We start from the raw sequence: 6,577 nt of genomic DNA, 5'->3' as shown, positions 1-6,577 counted from the left end.
GAATGTCTCTTGAGTGAGTGGTTTTTGAAGCATGTATAGGAAGGATGTTAACTATAAAAAAGCAAGATTGTGTCTTTCAGGTCAGTGAGTATCACATGCTTGGTTGTGGGAAGAGGAGACAGGGAGAGACACACTCCAGTTATTCGGTCTCCAGGAAACAGAAGACACTGTAAGAAAGGAAAGGTACTCATTACCTGACTCATGTAATTGGAATCCCTCTGTACATCATCCTCTACAATAACAATAAAGTAAATTAATTATTAAAAATAGTAATCACAAAGACAGACCTAAACTGGAAGATTTCTGTTCAGGAAATTTCTGAAGATCCCAGACAAGGCTGTAAGTAATGAGATCCCTTTCAAAGTGTCTCTATATACTAGAAGCCACAAAAATATTTTTGCTTCCACACCCTTACCGCCTTTAGAAAGAAAAATGCTAGGATCTGTGTCAGAGTTGAAATAACCAGTTTGCCTTCATAAAGTAGCAAGAGATTAGCAAAGATTAAAACAATGACTAAACAACTGATCATTTTAAACATGAACAAATTGAATAGCCATTAGAACTTGAGGGAGACTTTAACCAATGTATCTTACTGATAAATATATAAATATAAACCATATTTGTCCAAATAAATTAAGCAATATCTAATTTAAATTAGAATGCTGAACAACTATCTTTATTCCTCCAACTCAAAAACAGCCTTATCTTGAAAAATATGATATGAAGCTTCAGGAATAAGTAGGTAATGGTTTTCTTGAAATGCTGTGCCATGGTTGAAATGGAAACTAGAAAGTTAACTACACAATGTGTTTATAAGAAATTTTAAATGAAGACATGGAAAAAAACAGATTGAGAAATTAGAGAACATATTTTACTCTAATTCTCAAGTAATGTGAACACTATCAAAATTAATTCAGGATAATTATAAATTAAGTATGAGGGACTGTGTAACATTATTTAGAAGAAATACTAATATGACAAATAAGTTTCTGGAATTATTAAGGCATAGGACTCAGGACGTTTGAGCAAGAACTCAAGTGGGAGCAAGAGCACAAATGAAACTGAATAAGCTGACTGACTTAGCACCAAGGAACAAATATAAATGCCCATCTACAGATGACCTTCATTGTTGCCTTTTACTAGTTAATATTCACTCTTTATAACTGCCAGTATTTCTTTTGCTATCATTTGAATTACCCATAAGATGTTAAAGTCTTTTATAGTGAAGTTGTAATATCTTTGTAATCTATTCACTGAAGAATTTATTGATTGCCATCCATCTTTTTGTTCTTACTTTGCCTTTCAGATAAGAGTCTGATGCTTTTACCAAGGCTAACTTTGGATCACAGTCTCTGACCTTCATCTTTCAGCCAGCTGGGATTACAAGAATATACCCCTATGCCCAGTCCCAGAATGTTCAACGAGCTACCGTGCAATACAGGTATTCAGACTTCTAACTAAAATTGTAGTGTCTATATAATTTGTTATAAATATGGATCAAAATCTATCAAGTAGGAAAAGAGAATTCATAATAGACTAATTTTTCAAATTCTTTCTTTTCTCCATTCCCTTAGTATTTTCGAACACAACTAAACAGAAAGCCCTTGCCTTAGCAAGACTATGTCATTATTGCCAGGAGGACAGGTTTTCCTCTATCGTACGCATGAATGCTGATAATATCTAGCATCCAAAATAAAGTTAAATATTGGTTTGAGCACTATTCATGCTTTTTATTGTTGACTTATGCAAGGGTCCCCTACATTCATAACTTGCTTGAACACCTTCCTCTATCTTCTACATAATCTACCATTATTTCAGTGTACCAACTGTTATAGATATTAGAGCTGTTCACAAATATTCTAGCTTCCCTTCCCAGTACACAATAGCCTCAATTTATCAATACCCATAGAAGCTGAGGTTCTATATTGGTTTACTTTTACCATAACTTGTACATATAGATAATGTCTAACTTTTCTTGGCCCCAAGTAATTCAATATAGCATTTTTCTACCTCTGTGTTTAGAAAGGCTATGTTAATATGAATCTTTTGGTTAAACTGTAAGTAGAAGACCTTCCAACTCACAATGAACAACTAATATGACCAAACAGTAAACCTCAGTTATATTAAGCCATTGAGGGTATTATCTGAAATGATCTGAAATATACTGATTTCTAAGTTGAAATATAATGATTTCTAACATGATTAATTTTCTAAATTCTAACTTCTAGTATCATTTCCTCCGAAAGACTTAAGTCTTCATATCTTTATCTCCTATTCCTTCTCAATTTTTATATAAAAGTTTGGCCTTTTAACACAATTTCTTTTTTTTTACAGTTTGTTTTCTTTTTTATTATTGTGAAAATACCGTACAGAGGGGTTACAATTACATGAGCAAGGTAATGAGTAGATTTCTTCTTTTTTTTATTGTGAAATGTAATGGATATATTTAGTAGATGGATTATTTCCATTGAGTTTTCTTTTTTCTTTTTCTTTTCTTTCTTTCTTTTTTTTTCCAGTCCTGGGACTTGAACTCAGGGCCTGGGCATTGTCCCTCAGCTGAAGCTCAAAGCTAGATCTCTACTACTTCAGCCCACAGAGCCACTTCTGGCTTTTCCTATTTATGTTGTGCTGCAGAATCAAACCCAGGGCCTCATCCATGCAAGGCAAGCACTCTACCACTGAGCCACCTTCCCAGCCCTTAACACAATTTCTAACAGGGTAGAAAACATTTTTTTCTGCAGGCACCTGAGCTCTCACATTCAATGTATACAACTTGCAAACTTCTATAATTCTGTACAAAATTTTATAGCTGGCTTTTAAGCTATCTCTTCAGGAAATTTTTTAAAAAATAGAAGGACATGTAATTAATATACATAAATATAGGTGGGCAGGTAGGAGGGATGAAAAAGGAAGTTTACATGAGCATTCAAGGAGCTTATAAAAGCTAAAAGGGTTCTACAAGACTCCTACAAAATTGTAAGATTATTCCTCAATAAAGTAATAGCAGGTGCCTTCAAAAACGAAAATAAAGGGGCTGGAAATGTGGCTTACAGGTAGAGTGCTTGCCTAGCTGCATAAAGCCCTGGGTTCAATTCTTCAGTACCACATACACAGAAAAAGCTGGAAGTGGCACTGAGGCTCAAGTGGTAGAGTGCTAGCCTTGAGCAAAAGAAAGTAAACCCTATGTGTTCTTATTTAATAACAAATAGTAACAATAATAATAGTAAGAGGAAACTTTTGGAAGTAATGGATATATTTATGGCATTAACTGTGATAGTTTCATGGGTATACATGAAACTGTATCCATTAAACATGCACTTCTTTTATAGATTAAATCAGGCCTGAAGTGTTTTAAAATGTCTTAAAGTCAAACTCTTCATTTAATAATAAAGACACTTGTAAAGTTAAAACAGCAATTCATTCAAAGTATTTGTCTTGCTAGGTGGTAGCTAAGCCTCAGGCTAATTTGAACTATAGGTTAAGTTTTTTTTCAATTCCTCATAACTGGACCATTCTGTAAGATAGCACATCAAGTGCAATTGTTTTATATTGCTTTTTAAGGCAACTCAAGGATTTCATAGGTATAAAAATTTTAAGAAGATTACTTTAATAGAGCATGTCCTCTATAATAGTATGACTGGTTCACATGATCTGAGATGTGGATGTCTACAAGTTATATTCCATTGGTAGCTTTTCACTTATTATTGAAATAAAACAACTCTACTAGATACAAGAAGGTTATCTTGATCCTTTCTACCACTGTTATTTGCTCTTATTTTTGTCATGTCATTCACTCTGTGAAAGGATGCTATAAATATCACTGCTTGACAATAGTGACAACTAGTGATATCTTTGAGATGTGCTCAAGACATTTTGTACTTGTACTTTTGTAGGAAAGAAATGAGTGAACAGAAAAAGGACAACTCTGTATTCCGCCACCAAGAACCGATGATGAAATGTCTGCCAGTTCATTCTCTTGTAAACACCCTCAGCTCATAGCCAGGATGGAAGACATGAGCTCAGCAGTAGTCATGCGGTAAGGCAACTGGACAGCTCACACTGAGAATACAAAGTGATGCTTGAGCATTAACCTTCTCTGCCCAGGCATCCCAATCCCAGTCACAAACCCAAGATTCCATCCTCTAGCACAAAGAAACAAAAAGAGGTGAGGAAAAGGATTTCTTGCAAAAGAAAACGCACAATGCTTGATAAGAAATGTACTCTCATTATCTTGCCCATGTAACTGTAACACCTCTATATGGTATTTTCACAATAAAAATAATAATAATAATAAAAGAAAATGTGGCACAGTCAGTGCTCACATCCATGTAACAGGGCCAATCTCATTAAAAAAAAAACTAGTGACAAAAATAAAGAAGCTAAAATAAAGGTAGGAGAAAATAACACCTTAATGAGAATATGTGTTTATTATATAACTACTAAAAAAACAATGAAAGAAAAAAATTCAGTAATGCAGGAAAGACAAACAGGTTCCCTAAGTGCTTCAAGTCACATGTGTGGGTGTTAAAAGACATACACATCCAAAAGCTAGCATACAAAAAAATACTCTTAGATGAAACTAAATGTGCTCAATCCTTTCCTATTCTGTTTATTCATTCTATACATATTCTCTTATATTAAGTATGATATTACTGGCTGACTTAAATGCAAAATAGTACTCTACAAAGATGTTACACTAGGAAATTAACAGTTAAAATGGATTACTTCTAACTACATTATTATAAAATTACTTTTAAAAAGTCTTAATTTCACTAGAAGATACATTCTTTAGGTGGCATCCTTGTTGCCATAACTGTAGTAATGGGTATGTCCACTAATGGTGGTACCAAAAGGATTCTAGAGCTCGAAACAGCACCCTATCCATCTTCATTCATTCACTTTAATCCTCACTACAACTTAATAACGTATTGTTTTATAAGGACAGAAATGGATATTGACTGATATAGATACTACAGTCATTCTGATTTAGGTATTAAATACTTGCTAAAAAAAATTAAATGTAGTGAACCTATCCCTTCAAGAATAACAGCCAACAGTCCTTATTATCAAAGTTAAAATTCAGACTTTCAATGCAAAAGTAGGGTTAAGATAAACTGTATCCACTATCAAAAGACTAATAGTTTCCCATGCTTGAAGATTTTTATGAGGACATTGATGGAAACATAAGCAAGCGTGATCTTCTGATACCAAATAATGAAATATGCCAACATTTGGAAAACTGTTACAATTACATGAAATTATGTTTTCCAAACGTTGAATGTGTTCACAAACAGTTACAACCTTATACAGGATAAAATAATCAATTTAAGCTCTTTCCAGCCAGCGCCGAGCGATGGGCATCTCTCGGGATAACTGGCACAAGCGCCGCAAAACCGGGGGTAAAAGGAAACCCTACCACAAGAAGCGGAAGTATGAGCTGGGACGCCCTGCCGCCAACACTAAGATGGGCCCCCGTCGCATACACACAGTCCGAGTTCGGGGTGGCAACAAGAAATACCGTGCTCTGAGGCTGGATGTGGGCAACTTTTCCTGGGGTTCTGAGTGTTGTACTCGTAAAACAAGGATCATTGATGTTGTCTACAATGCATCCAATAACGAGCTGGTCCGCACCAAAACCCTAGTAAAGAACTGCATTGTGCTCATCGACAGCACACGGTACCGGCTGTGCTATGAATCCCATTATGCACTGCCCCTGGGCCGCAAGAAGGGGGCCAGGCTGACTCCTGAGGAGGAAGAGATTTTAAACAAAAACCGATCCAAGAAAATTCAGAAGAAATATGATGAAAGAAAAAAGAATGCCAAAATCAGCAGTCTATTAGAGGAGCAATTCCAACAAGGGAAGCTTCTTGCCTGCATTGCATCCTGACCAGGCCAGTGTGGCCGAGCAGATGGCTATGTGCTAGAAGGCAAGGAGCTGGAATTCTATCTGAGGAAGATCAAGGCCCGGAAAGGCAAATAAAGTCATCTACCATCCTTAGCTCATGTAAAAAAATAATAATCATCAATTTAAATAGCCCAATAATAAGTGGGATTTAATAAAATAACACAAAAATTTCACTGATATAACTTTAGATTTCAACCTGCAACTTGCCTTTAGGCAAACACCAATAGTTAAGTTTTGGTGTAATATCAATGTTTTGGCATAGTATCAAAAAGAATATCCACAATTATATGAAGAAACTATGAAAATATTCCTCTCATTTCCAACAACTAATATATATTTGTGTGTCTGACCATCTTCCTATACATATTACAATTGACAGATAGAAAGATTATGATTCAACTATATTCTATCAAGACATATTATAGATTTTACACAGATATAATAAAAATAATGGTATTCTTCTTACAAAGTTTTGTCTTCAACAGTCATTTTGCCAAAAAAAAAAAAAAGTTATGTGGGCTAATATGCAATAGATTCCTGGGGCTGGGAAGGTGGCTCAGTGGTAGAGTGCTTGCCTTACATGCATGAGGCCCTGGGTTCAATTCCTCAGCACCACATAAGAAGAAAAGCCGAAGTGGCACTGTGTCTCAAATGGTAGAGTGCTAGTCTTGA

General features: G+C 35.2%; 1 pseudogene; it reads left to right on the top strand.

Annotated features, from left to right (window-relative positions):
* The first annotated feature begins 5,335 nt into the window (after nucleotides 1-5,335).
* Nucleotides 5,336-5,998, top strand: LOC105992304 (annotated as a pseudogene).
* The last annotated feature ends 579 nt before the right edge of the window (nucleotides 5,999-6,577 follow it).

This window comes from Dipodomys ordii, unplaced genomic scaffold (assembly GCF_000151885.1).
Source record: "Dipodomys ordii isolate 6190 unplaced genomic scaffold, Dord_2.0 Scaffold1, whole genome shotgun sequence".
NCBI classification, from domain to species: Eukaryota; Metazoa; Chordata; class Mammalia; order Rodentia; family Heteromyidae; genus Dipodomys; species Dipodomys ordii.
The sequence above is the reverse complement of the archived record's forward strand: the minus strand, read 5'-3'. Positions and strand labels throughout refer to the sequence as shown.